This window comes from Pan paniscus, chromosome 16 (assembly GCF_029289425.2).
Source record: "Pan paniscus chromosome 16, NHGRI_mPanPan1-v2.0_pri, whole genome shotgun sequence".
NCBI lineage: Eukaryota > Metazoa > Chordata > Mammalia > Primates > Hominidae > Pan > Pan paniscus.
Genome location: NC_073265.2, coordinates 58,934,258 through 58,947,710, shown reverse-complemented (window position 1 = coordinate 58,947,710; position 13,453 = coordinate 58,934,258). Strand labels below are relative to the sequence as shown.

The 13,453-nt window shown below is 47.3% G+C and overlaps 1 long non-coding RNA gene across 1 annotated transcript in view; it reads right to left on the bottom strand.

Moving 5' to 3' along the window:
- LOC130540858 (uncharacterized) overlaps window positions 1-13,453 on the bottom strand; it is a 294,582-nt gene that overhangs the window by 72,503 nt on the left and 208,626 nt on the right. The window contains exons 11-12 of the long non-coding RNA XR_010110066.1: window positions 4,122-4,216; window positions 635-1,733 (exon numbers count right to left, since the gene is read on the bottom strand). This is a non-coding gene — a long non-coding RNA (uncharacterized LOC130540858). The remainder of the gene's footprint in view (window positions 1-634; window positions 1,734-4,121; window positions 4,217-13,453) is intronic.

Here is a 13,453-nt window from a genome sequence, read left to right as displayed (position 1 = left end):
TGAACATCGTTCAAATGACAACAAAGTATTTAGAATATCACATAAACTTAGTTGATAAAGCGGGAGCAGGGATTAAGAGGATTGACTCCAATTTTGAAAGAAGTTCTGCTGTGGATAAAATGTTGTCAAAAGCTACAGAGAAATCTTTTTTGAAAGGAAGAGTCAATTGATGCAACAAACTTCATTGTTTCTGTCCTTTAAGAAATTGCCACTGTCATCCCAATCTTCAGTAACCACCACCCAGATCAGTCAGCAGCCATCAACACTGAAGGAAGACCCTCCACCAGCAAAATGTTTATGACGACTTGAAGATTCTGATGATCGTTAGCATTTTTAATCAATAAAGTATTTCTAATTAAGGTATGTACATTGTTTTTTAGACAATGCTATTGCTTACTTAATAGACAACAGTATCATGCAGACACAACTTTTATATGCACTGGGACACCAAAAAAATTGTGTGACTTGTTTTATTGTGATATTTGCTTTATTGTGGTAGCCTGGAACCAAACCTGCAATATCTCTGTGGTGTGCCTGTGTTAGAGTAGGGACCTGGTGCTCAGGCATGGCAAACCTGCCCACGGAGCCCCACTGCCCCCACCTCACAGACCTCTGCCTTTGCCAGGCTGCTCACCATCCACAGGCCACACGACTGATCAAGGCCCAGATGACCTTTCATTTGCAAGCACTTGAGCACGCGCAGGACAATTCAGCAGTACAGGGCAGGCTGTGGCAAAACCATGCCTCCCTTCACCCCAATCCAGATCCCAGACTCTGGAATCTCTAGAGACTGAAACTGCAAATAAATATGTGACAAGTCTGAGAAATTTGCCTCCTTCAAAGCATTAGTGTCATTGCTGCAAGTGTGTGGATTCTCCACTTGGTGGATTTGTGTCTGCCTCCAATTCCTCGCTTTGTTTTACCTAAGGGCTTTTCTAGTATCTTTGGCAATGAGATCTGGAAATGAGTTGGCATCTGGTCTAATCGTTTGGTGGAGTAAGTCTGGTTCCCCACCTGTCAGCTGGAGCTCCCTAGCTTCCTTAACATCTAGATCCGTGTGGCTGGAAACACTAACCCCTGCCTTATGGTTCAAGGTCTCCCCTGAGACTTCACTTGGTTAGGCCAGAGCTTAAGGCCCCAGCATGGCCTCAGCCTCCTGGGCCCTCCCTCATGCACCACGTGGAGGTATGGAGCAGGGCACAGGGGAAGAGAGGGGCCTGGAGGCTGAGTCTCTTCCCTGGGCAGCTCAAACCTGCCACAAAGAGCATCAGACAGGACAGGAAAGACATCCTAATATAGCTCTGAGCACACTGCATGACAAATATTCTAGGGCCACACTCTCATTCTTTTTTTCTCTCCCACTTAGAAAAGTGGCAAAGTAGCACCACAGTCTGCTTCCTAAAGGCCTTCCCACTTCACCCCGTCCCCAAAACCCACCACACATTTCTCACGGGCTCTGCCACCCATAAAGCATCCTAGCATCTCATCATCTTTCTGGCTACTCTGTCTTCCTCCTTCTTTTTCTCTGTTTTTTGTTTCCTTTCTATTTTTTTTTCTTAATCTCCCATCTCAGGAGCAAAAGTGAGAAGGTTTCCATCTTCAGCAACAAGCTAGCTTATTCTCTGGGAGTCCAGCTGGCGCGTTTGCCCTCCAGGTCTCTCTCTCCAGTCCAGTGACTTATCCAGAAAGTGTCTCAAAGTCAGTTCCCATTCCATGTGGAATGTTAGTTCCAGCTGTTAGGACAGTAAATGTTTCACCTCATTACTAATGTGTGTATACACACACACACACATATATTACATATAGCTGTAGCTATAAAATCACATATCTCAATATCTTCATATATAGACAAATTGCGCCTAAGCAATCCTTATGAGCAATGTTTTAAATGATGCGCTAATTGTCATATCTTCATAAAACTAACATGACTGGCCCTCCCTTCTCCGGTTCCCCTTCTCACTCCCTTCCTCCCACACCGTTACCTTTCCGCCGTTGCAACTCCCATCCCAGGTGTGCTATAAAGCACACTAGGTGTAAATAGTTGTCATCCTGAGAGCTGAGCAAGGCAGCTATGCTTGACCATGTGTGTTCCCAGGGGAACCCCAGTGCCATCGAGGCTGTCTTGTAAGGACCGTGAGGGCTGGCCCCTCGCTGATCTGTGACTTGTGGTTTCTTCTAGATGAGTCAGCCAAGGTGGGGACGTGAAATGAATCAAGCAGATGTGTGTCAATGATGCTCTGAAGAATGATGCCAGCACTCATGGCTTCACACAAAACAGCCCCAGAACTCCTGGCTTTAGATGTACATCCAGGCCAGGCTCTCCCAACCTCAGCACAGTTCAGATAATATGGACTGCCCTGTACACTGAAGGATGCTTAGCAGCATCCCAGGCCTCTACCCACTGGATGCCAGGAGTACCCCCAAGCCCTCAGCTGGGACAACCAAAAATGTCTCCTGATATTGCCAAATGTCTCCCTGGAAAGTAAAAATCACCCCTCAGCTGAGAATCAGTGCTCTATAACTGTATAGATAAATATTGTGTATACAGCAATGTATACATACATATAAACAATTAAATATTTATATGTTCTTATTTTAAGTTGGCATCTGATATAAACTTTTCATTCAATCAGCATATGCACAAAACAGAAATGTGACATATTTTCTTCCTTTTCTTTTAAAAATTAATGTCATCTGTGATAATAGTGACATTTGTGATAACTAAATAAATAGAACCATCATATATCTTTCTGTGAAGCTGGCATTGAAGCAGCAGTGGGAAGGGAGTTTTGGAGTGTCAGTTGCCTTCCCCTGGACCCACCATGGCTCCTGCCTCCTGGAGCTTTGAGAATGCAGATGGACTGTATAAACCAAAAATAAAATTCTAAGTTCCCCCAGCCATCTGAATGGACCCCTCCTCTTGGCCAAGGGCATTCCAAAGTTAACCTGAAAAATGAATTCAGGACATGATGGGAACAGAGAGCTGGACATGCCTCATTATACCCTCCTCCCTTTTGGAATTACTGATAGAAGACTCTTTAAATCTGATAACATTTACAGTCTATTCTTGACTGAGTGCAGTGGCTCACACCTGTAATCCCAGCATTTTGGGAGCTGAGGCAGGTGAATCACTTGAGGTCAGGAGTTCCAGACCAGCCTAGTCAACATGGTGAAACCCCATCTCTACTAAAAATACAAAAATTAGCTGGGCATGGTGGCAGACACCTGTAATCCCAGCTACTCAGGAGACTGAAGCACAAGAATCGCTTGAACCCAGGAGGTGGAGGTTGCAGTGAGCCGAGATTGCACCATTGCACTCCAGCCTGGGCAACAGAGCAAGACTTTATCTCAAAAAAAAAAAAAAGAAAGAAAGAAAGAAAGAAAAGAAACATTTACAATCTATTCTCTCTGAAGCCTCCTACCTGGAGGCTTAATCTGCATAATAAAACTCTGGTCTCCACAACCCCTTATCGTAAACCCAGATATTCTTTTCTATTGATTCCAAGTCTTTAGATAATAATTCTTTCAACCAATTACCAATCAGAAAATCTTTGAATCAGGTTGTCCCACCTTTCCCGACTGAACCAATGTATTTTACACATATTAATTGATGATTTATGTCCTCCTAAAATGTATAAAATCAAGCTGTAGCCTGACCATCTTGGGCACATGTTCTCAGAATCTCCTGAGAGCTGTGTCACAGGCCATTGATCACTCATATTTGGCTCAGAATAAACCCCTCCAAATATATTACAGAGTCTGACTCTTTTCGTTGACTACAATTAGGGGTCCTAGTCACTTGGCATTTGTCTTCTCTAGCCAAGACACCTCAGAGATCCCTGTGCAAACCAATTCAAAGGGGAAAGGAAAGATGAGCTGATCTTCAGTTACACAGGATTGCTAGCTATGTCGGCCCCAATATAGTACATTCTCAAGATAGGATAGATTATGGTGCAATAAAACATAATCCAAAAAACTGCAGTGGTGTAAGGCATTCCAGGTCTGTTTCTCTCTCATCTTCACGGCAATTACAGGTCATGCTCTATGTTGCTGTTATCTCATTCTGGGGCCCGGGGTGGCTAAGCAACCACACTGGGGAACATGGGGAAGTACATACTCACTCGGAAACTGCCTGTCTCAAAGTGGATGTCACTTCTCTCACATTTCATTGACCAAATCAATTCACATGCCGATGCCTGAGTTCAACAGGTGCCTCCTGCCGAAGGAGGACAGGGAATTAATGGACAATCATAGAGCTCAGCACACATGCTTAACTTCTCTACTCAGAGGTTCCTTCAGTGCCTCCCAGCACACTAGGGCCCCACCCTATCCTGTCTGATGCCAACCCTCTTCTCTTCTTCAGCTGGACATTTTCCAAAGTCTCTCTCCTCTCCCACCCCCAGCTAGTAATAATTTTCAGAATCTTCATCATTAGCCACCATATCTCCACCCCCTTCCATTCATCAAAGATAATCAAGACATCATTTTTAAACCCAAAGTCTAAGCTTCCCTTCCAATTCTGGACTCACAGGACTTATTTCTCAGGACTGTTTAAAAAGAGAGCTTACAGAAGGGTTTCTAGGCAATGGCACTCTTGACATTCTAGACTGGATAACTGTTTGTTGTAGGGGGTTGTCCTGGTCATTGTAGGATGTTTAGCAGCATCCCTGGCTTCTACCCACTAGATATCTGTAGCACTCCCCAAGTTATGACAACCAAAAACATCTTCCGATTGCCAAATACCCCCTGGGAGGAAGGGGACAAAATTGCTCCCAGTTGAAAACCACTAGTCTACAGAAGTTCCAGCCCATTGCTGCTCCTGGCTAATTATTTATTTATATTACATGAATCTACTGAGTACTTGCTAAGTGTCCACCCCTTCATCAACAAACACATACTGGGCACCTACTTCAGACACTGGCTGAAGGCAAGAGGTGCCAAGATCACATAGGTGTGGTCCCTGCCCTCCAAGCACTCACATACAGTGCAAGAAGCCAGCAGACATGTTAAAATATAAGTTTGGCACAATACAATACGTTCATGGCTCTGTGAGCAAATTGCCATGCGAGCTCAAGACAGAAGCCTTTGGCAGGGAAAACTACACAAAGAAGTTAAGAACACTGGAAAGTAATGATGCTTCATGTTTATACCATACGTTGTGATTTACAAAGCACTTTCACATATGTTATCTGCCTTGATCCTGAAACAACCTTGAGAGGTGGTTGTTGCTCTCCCCATTTTGCAGATAAGAAAAGCGAGGTTCAAAAGGATTCAGCCACTCCCTAGGTCGCGCAACAATTGAGTGGCAGAAGTGGGACTATTTCTGCCACTAGTTGGGTGCCCCAACTCCAAAATTGTTTTCTCCTATTCCCCTGCAGAACTTAGGAAGGCTGCGGGGAGCTGAAGGGCCATTGATGCCACAGCAGGAAGATCATACTTCCCACACCCATGTACCCAAGGCGAAGGTGCCTGGCCTCAAGCAAGATTAGGACTGTTAGATCAGGAACACGGAATGTGAGGAGAAGAGAAACAGTCAACTCTTTTCATTTCAAAATAGAACTTTGGTACTCATAGCAGAGACAAGTTCTTGAAAGATAAGGCTTTTGATTTGCAAAAACTGTTTTTTTTTTTTTTTCCAGTTCTAAAAGCCTAGTTTTAGCATCATCAGAAGCAAAGCTCTGAAGGAATTGGGGCATAAAGTCTAGATTAGAAAAAGGAGAGCTGGAGAACCAGACTGCCATGCTGCCGAGATTAGACATGGATAACTAAGAGGGGTGGGGTGGGCGGAGGCAGAGGTGAGAGCAGCAGAAGGAGCTACTGATATGTGAGGCAGGGACAAGGAGTCACATGCTTGACTCCTCCTGTGGTCCAATCTCAGTGGGAGAGGAAGTATCAGACCCAGAAATCTCTGGCCAGTTTGGGAAACAAGAAGGGAGGGGCCTTGGGATGAAAGCAAACCTTAGAGAGAGATCCCTGTCCAGTGGAGGAGCCCAGACATATGGACACAGAGAGTGCCACTCCCTCAGCCTGGTGCAGAGAGAATAGATGGGCTTCTCCATGCCCACAAGGAGTGGGGCAGAGGGGTCACCTGAAAGGCAGAGCCTCGCAGGGGACTCACAACAACAGGAGAGGATGTCCTGTGAGATCAGATGAGGACACTGTCATGTCCCAGCTGATGCCAGCAAGGAGGGGAACAACTGTCTGAACACCACACTGGATGGCAGATATCAGCAGATGTTGACAAGTGAGTCTCACTGGAATGAGATGGAGAACAACACAGTCCAGCAAATATCCAGAGACTCACTCTGATTGGAACAGGGCATGTCACAGGTCCAAGCCCACTGAACCAATCACTGTGGTCAGAGAAGTGAGTGTTTCAATTGGAGGGAGTCTCTTCTTGCTCCATGTATTTTCTTTCTCAGTTTCTCCCCCCAAAGTCAACCACTGTTTATGGTTTCTTGTGTATCTTTTCAGAATGAGAAGTTCTCCATTTACACAAACTCATCTATGTGTATGTGGTCCCTCACTTTCTTTACTCAGTGTCAGCCTACCATACACACCCCATTACACTTAGATTTTTGACCTAACACATCCTAGAGACTTTATATCTGCTCTTCTGAAAGCTGCCAATGACCTCCCTGTCATCAAATACTCTCTACTACTCCACAGCTGAGTAGGGGAGCCAGGTGGTGCCAGGAGAATCCACTTCTCCTGACTCATGGTCCTGTGTTCTGTCCCATGCCCATGCCTGCCCAGCACCCCCGGCCACCATCCTGTATGAGCCGATCATGTCCATCTAAGGCACAATCTGGAAGCCAACACGAAACCACGTCCCCCCAACCCCCATCACAGCACCTGAGCCCAGTAACCTGAATATAAGCCTTCCTGGAAAAAGGGACCTAGCCTACACCCTCACCACTCAAAGTGGGGTCCAAGGACCAGCATCAGCAGCAGCATTGCCTGGGCACTTTTAGAAATGCAACATCTTAGGCCCTTTGCAGAATCTTGGTCTTTATTTAAACAAGATCCCCAGGGGGATTCTTGGGCATATTTAAGTTTGAGAAATGCTGGTCTACCTACCTTCTCCTGAGCACTTGGACTTTTCCAGCCCAAGAGGTTTCCAGTTCACAGGCTGTTCTTGCACTTTGCTGCTGATATAAATACTCTCATCGCTGCTGTATTGGGTTTACATTTAAGGATTCCCAAAATAAACCTGGCCCTTGTGTACACAAAGATGCTAGTGGCTCTCCAGGTTGCAAGGAGGTGAGTTAGGGAAACCCTGATCCTTTTTTGCCATCAATGGCCAGAAAAGGTTTGCAGGGGCCTCTTAGATATTCCTGCTTCTGTGCTTCCCTTACCTCCTGGCACGTGATGCCTGCTTGCCTTTCCCCTGAAATACTGTGTTTATAAACAAAGCCACATGTGAACCCATAAAGGGAAGTCTAAGTGGGATCCCTGCACTACAGGGCCCAGCATCTCCTACGGAGGCAGCTGATTCTCAGGAAGTGATGAAGGAGCCATCCAGAATGGTCAACCCTCTCTCCTGGGGCATTCTGGATGAAAAGCCACCCTCCTGGAGTACAGGAGAAAAGCCTCCCAGCTTTTACTGTGGTTCTTGGTTCCTATCCTCCAGCGCAATTTAATTTTTTAAATAGATGTCAGTCCCTATTTTTTTGATAAATGGCTGAGTTTTTAACACGTGGACATGTTATAGAAAAGCGCAGGTATGGGTCATGCGAAAGCTTGGTGAAAAAAAGAAAGAAAACAGGAAAGCTTTTATATTCTCACTATTTAGCACAAAATTATAATGGTAGGAATACTTTCTAATTCCACAGCAAGGCAATGCCTACCCACACCATATGAGTCCATGAGAATGTGTGTTGACATTACTTAGAGGGGGTGTGGGAATGGGAGATGGGGTTGGGGTGTGTGGGAGGAGGTAGGCAGATTTGACCATTTGTGTTATTACTAAAAAGTTCAAATTAAAAACGAAGCAAAACAATGTACTATAGCGCTTCCTTATTTCTTTATTTTTTTGTTTTGATGGGATTTAACATAAAATAATGCTGACCTAGCTGAAATCTTCAGAATGTGAAGTCGACATCAGATCTCCATGCACCATATTTTTGACTTGCAAATGCCTTCCAAGAATAGCTGGAGTGTCCTTATTAAGCCCAGCTTGTGATGCATCCTTACTTAGCACCGTCTGCTCCGGCACTGTATAATTCATGGACTTGCCTTATGAAGTTAGAGAGGGATGGAAACCGTGACCAGCCCATGAACCCAAGCTGACACTTCAATTATTTTAAAAGGAACACAGAGAAAGCTGAAATCTGACCAGCCTCTCAGCCCCATCCTCGGGGACGCCCAGCCAGCCTTTCTTTAGCCAGGCTCCAGGTCCATCTGCATCAATGCTGGGGGCATCGTATTCGGCCAAGGGAAACTGTCATCTTAGTTCCAGCCTTATACTCAGCGGTGACCCAGCATCTCTGGTGAGGATGGTGCAGCTCAAGAAACAAGCCTGAGGGTCCATGGTATTTAGAGTTGAGTTTCATTAATTTTAGCAAACAAGGATGAGCCTGATCATGGTAATAATAATCACTATAGTTACCATATATGAGCTCTTCCAGGCTGCCAAGCCTGGTACCAAGCACCGTTTAAGTATTACCTCATTTAAAGCATACAGCAAAGTAGGAATTATTGTCCCATTTTACAGAGGAAGAGACTGTGTCCCAGAAGCTGCCCTAAAGCCACAGATAATGACAAGAAAGTCCTGGATTCAAACACAGGTCTGTTGGGCCCCAAAGCACATGTTCCTAATGAGTGCTCTGCAAAGGGAGTGCCCTAAGGCCCAGGGCTGGGCACGATTGTCATATGGGAAGAAAATAACAGAAATGTTATATATGCTTTAAAATCTCATTTTAAAATTTCTATTTTTGCACATTTTCATACATATTATTATATCTCAATGTACATAGTGAATAAACAAAGATATATTTTATATTGACTGACCTTATGCAGGGCACCCTTTCTCATCAAGACCACCCCGCTCATGGGGACCTCCATTCCCCAGGGCAGGTGACCCTGTTATATGACCTTCATGGCCCGTAACTCCATTGGTAATTATCCTTATTAGATTGTTTCTTGATTTTTTTTTGTCCCCCCACTGCAATGGAAACTCCCCAGGAGTTTGGATGCTTCATCTCTGCTGAGACCCAGTGCCTTGCACTGAAGGTTCTCAGGCACATATATTGATGACTGTGTGGTCTGATTTTTTTTTTTCTTAATTGTAAAGTTTTGAGGCCACTGCTCTTCACTCTTCCCTTGTAGTGACCCCTGACCAGGTTTTCCACAGACGGGCTCTAGGCAACCTGGCCCTCTCTCCTCAGGATCCTTTTTGAGATCCTCATCTGAGACCTCTTTAGCCCCATGTGGACATTGGCAAGCTTGACTTCCCCCACCAGCCTGGCACACGAAGAAACAGACGCATCTACAATCTGAAGACTACTTCTAATTTGTGGTGGGAGCTCTGATCAGCCATGCACCTCCCTGGGTCTCAGCATCCTGTTTTGCAAGCAGGAGGGGCTTTACCACAGGGGCCTTGGCCCCATCAGGACCTGTGAGACTGAGGCTCCATGTCCAGGTGAAAACGTGCCCTCCTTATGTTTCGTTTCATAAGCCTGCAGCTTTAGGAAGGGGCCACACTCCTGCTGCTGCCCCTCCAGCCAGGTGTGTCACCTTCATGGTGATCCCACCCCTCTCCAGGTCTCAGTACTTTCACCTGTTCTGAGTGAAGGAGGGGTTGTGGATTATCCCGGGATCTAATGAGCTAGGTGTTGTGCTTACCCTTGGAAAATTCACAAGAACTCTCTAGATGAACCTCACATTCCTCGGCTTCTGTCATCATAGATCCAGTTTAGCAGATGGCAGGGGCTTCTTATCATTCAGAAAGTATTTCCTGAGCACCTTCAGTGCAAGGCACTGGGTCTCAGCAGAGATTAAGCATCCAAACTCCTGGGGAGTTTCATTGCAGTGGGGGGACAAAAAAAAAGCAAGAAACAATCTAATAAGGATAATTACCAATGGAGTTATGGGCCATGAAGGTCATATAAGAGGGTCACCTGCCCTGGGGAATGGAGGCCCCCATGAGCGGGGTGGTCTTGATGAGAAAGGGTACCCTGCATAAGGTCAGAAGAAGAGCTGTCTGAGAGGAGGAAACAGTCGAAGCAAAGGCCTGGGGAAAGAACGTGTTTGGTTTATTCAAGGGACAGAAAAACGTGCAGAGTGGTTGGGGCTGAGGGAGCAAGGGCGGGATGTAGGCAGGGCTGCATATACAGGTAAATGATAACTCAGTGCAGAGAAAACACCACCCATGGGTACCAGCACTCTTGCCCCAGACAGGTCCAAACTCCCCTTCGAGATATCTGCTTGATTTGAGCATCCAAGGGAGCCCTTGCCACTTAATACTAAAGACTTGGAGAACTAAACTGGAAGCTCAGATCGTGCAGATGGCCCACCCCATCCCACCCCTGGCTCCCTGACTTGGGAGGCTCTCTTCTCCCCACCTCCACATCTCTCTTCCATCAAAAGAGGGCCTGGCAGCTGCTGCTTTGGTGGTGATTGAGATGTGCCTAGCAGCATGTCTGCAGCAACCATCTCCTGGGCTGTGCTCTGCCCCTGTAGTCAGCCACCCAACCCCACTGGGCTTTGAAGCCAGGAGCTCATCTTGAAGGGTTTCTCCCTAGCTCGAGGCAGGCTAGCCAGGGGAAACCAGTGTCTCAGCTGAGGTCCTCTCCTCCCCGCCTGGGCGTCTGGAAGCACTGACAAACCCTCAGCTCTCAGGGTTAACAAAGTCTGGAGGCAGGGCAGGGACACACAGACTGCAGTGTTCACAGCCACCACCCAAAGTGAGTGATGCAGAAACACAGTCCCCTGTGTGTCTATCAGCCAGATCCAGCCCCTACACACACAGGGCCCAGGGAGAGGCAGGCTTCCTCCAGGAAAGGAAGGCTGGGTCATAGTTGCTGGGGGTGAGAGGGCACCCCAGAGATGCCCCACAAAATGAGCAGGCTGACAAGAGTAATCCCAGTTCATATTAGGTACCCACTATGTGCCAGGCTTCACACTGGGCTCTTGACACTCAAAGCTCCTTACCTTACTGCACCTTCACTCAGCAAGCCTGAGACTCCATGGTTAGTACCACTCCATTTTATAGGTGAAGAAACTGAGGTTCTGAGAAATAAACTAACAGCCTTCACTGCGCTAGGAAGTGGCTAAGGGGAGTTGGAGCCGGCCTGCTGCCTCTGCCCCATCCCTGCCTCCTCAAGGCCTAGAGTCTGTGCTGACCCTTTGCCGAGGTCAAGCCCAGGTAAGCTGCATGGGGTGCAAGCAGGGACATGATCTCTATGATTGATGAGCTTACAGCCAAATTGCAGAGACAAGAAAGCACTCAGGAAACGATTCTAGAGGAGGAGAATGTGGGGCTGAATAAGGGAGAAAAGCGCATTGAACTTGGGAGTCAGACAGACATGGGTTGGGACCCGAGCCCTCTGAACCTCAGTTTCCTCACCTGTAAAATGAGCATCATCCTGAGTCCTGCTCAAGGTGGTCCCTAGGCGCCCATGAGTGCTGGCAAACACTCAGCGTGCCATGAGCATTGTACGAATGTTTCCTTGCTTCTTTCTTAGCATTATTTTTCTATTCCTTAAAATAAGCATAGTAAGACTTTGGAGAAGGAAGGACTCCATGTGACCTGGAATCGTCAGGACAGGGTTCCTAGAGGAGCTGGGACCTGGGCCTCCACTGGACTTGCTGCGTCTGATCTCAAGCAGAGCTGAAGGTGTCATTATTTGCCAAGTACGCCATTGTTCTGAGATTCAGTTTCCTCATTTGTAAATGGAGATAAGCATAACTAATTTACCAACAGATCACACACACAGAGCTGTCCAGCAGGATGGAAGGAAGCGAGGAACCCAGAGATTTGGGTCCAGTCAGAGTTCTGCCACTATGGTGTTACCCTAGGCAGGTCACATTTTGTCTCTATGATTTTGTCTCCTCATCTGTGAAATGGGAATTTTTTATTTTGAAGTCACTAGGTGAGTCACTTCACCTCCCTAGAAGTTGCTTCCTCATTGGTAAAATGACCTGATTGTAGCTCTCCACATTTTTTTCTCTTGAGTTTAAAGCCCCTGTGGCTTGGATTCTAAGCTAGGGCCCACCCTGTCCCCATACCCTCTCCACCCACCATGCCGGCCAAGACGATACACCCTTGGGGAACCATGTTCAGGTCCAGAGAGAGAACAGAAACGCTTCTGGGCCATATCCTCTTTCCAGATGGCCTTTAAGAGAAATAAGAGGCACAGGTAACAAGGAGGAAGAAATTGACCTTGAAAACACTATGAAACGTAAGCCAAACTCTCCCAGATAGCTGCTGGCAGGGTCCCCCCACCCCGGCCCCCGTCAGCTACAGAGGCACTTCAGAGCACTTCCTGTCTCATTTGGGGCAGGGCTGGCCAGGATGCTCGTGCAGCCCAACCCCAGCCTGGGTAGGGTGCTCTGACCACAGGCCGGTCACATGTAAGGGCAAGCAGAGGACTATTTTTGATCAGTGGTTAGGAGCCAGTGGCAGGTGACAAAACATGGTGAGCGTGAGCAGCCACAAGTGGGCCCTGGGGTCCTGGGCATGGAACTCTCCCCACTCTTGGCTTCCCACTTCCTGGGGTGCATTTCTGTCTTACAGCCCCACCCCACACCACCACCCTCACTCAGTGGCAAACTAAACACCGTCCCTCCTAGCCAGACAGGGGTCTACACCTGGGAACCGTCAGTGGGGTGTTAGGGTTAGGTCGTTTGCCAAGTTCAGGATTGGGACACTCAGTTTTGAGCACCTCCTGCTATATGGAGGGCTCCTCAGAAGGGGAGGTCTGGAGACTTACGGCCCAATTTCCCTAGTCTCTAGAACAGAGCTCCACTTCCTAGGGAGCTTTCTCCAGTGCCCTCCCCACCATTTCCTCCAACATCACCTTCTTCTCAGGAGGAGGGGAAAAGGCCACAGAAGGAAGTAGAGGAGGGTGGGCAGGAGCCAGCTGGGGGGTCAAGAGGGATCAGATGAGCACAGAGCCAGCTGATGGGGCTGCACACACCAGCCTTACCCTCTTTCTGCCTCTTCCCTCCTCCTCCTTTCTTCCCCTCATAGACGTTAACTGAGCAGCTGCTATGTGCCAGCCCAGTCTGAGTTCCTGCGTATGCACATCTGCCTCACACTCAGACTCTGCACTCTGGCCTGCTCTCCTGCTGAGGCAGAGGGACCCTGTGGCGAGGGAGAGCAGAAAGAGCTCCTCAGCCTCTGAAACTGGCCACTACCACAATTTTAGAAATGTGGTCACTGAGGGCCTGAAAAAAAGCCTTGCCCAAAGGCAATCCTCTTGGGATCAAGGCTCCTGCCTGCTGAGGC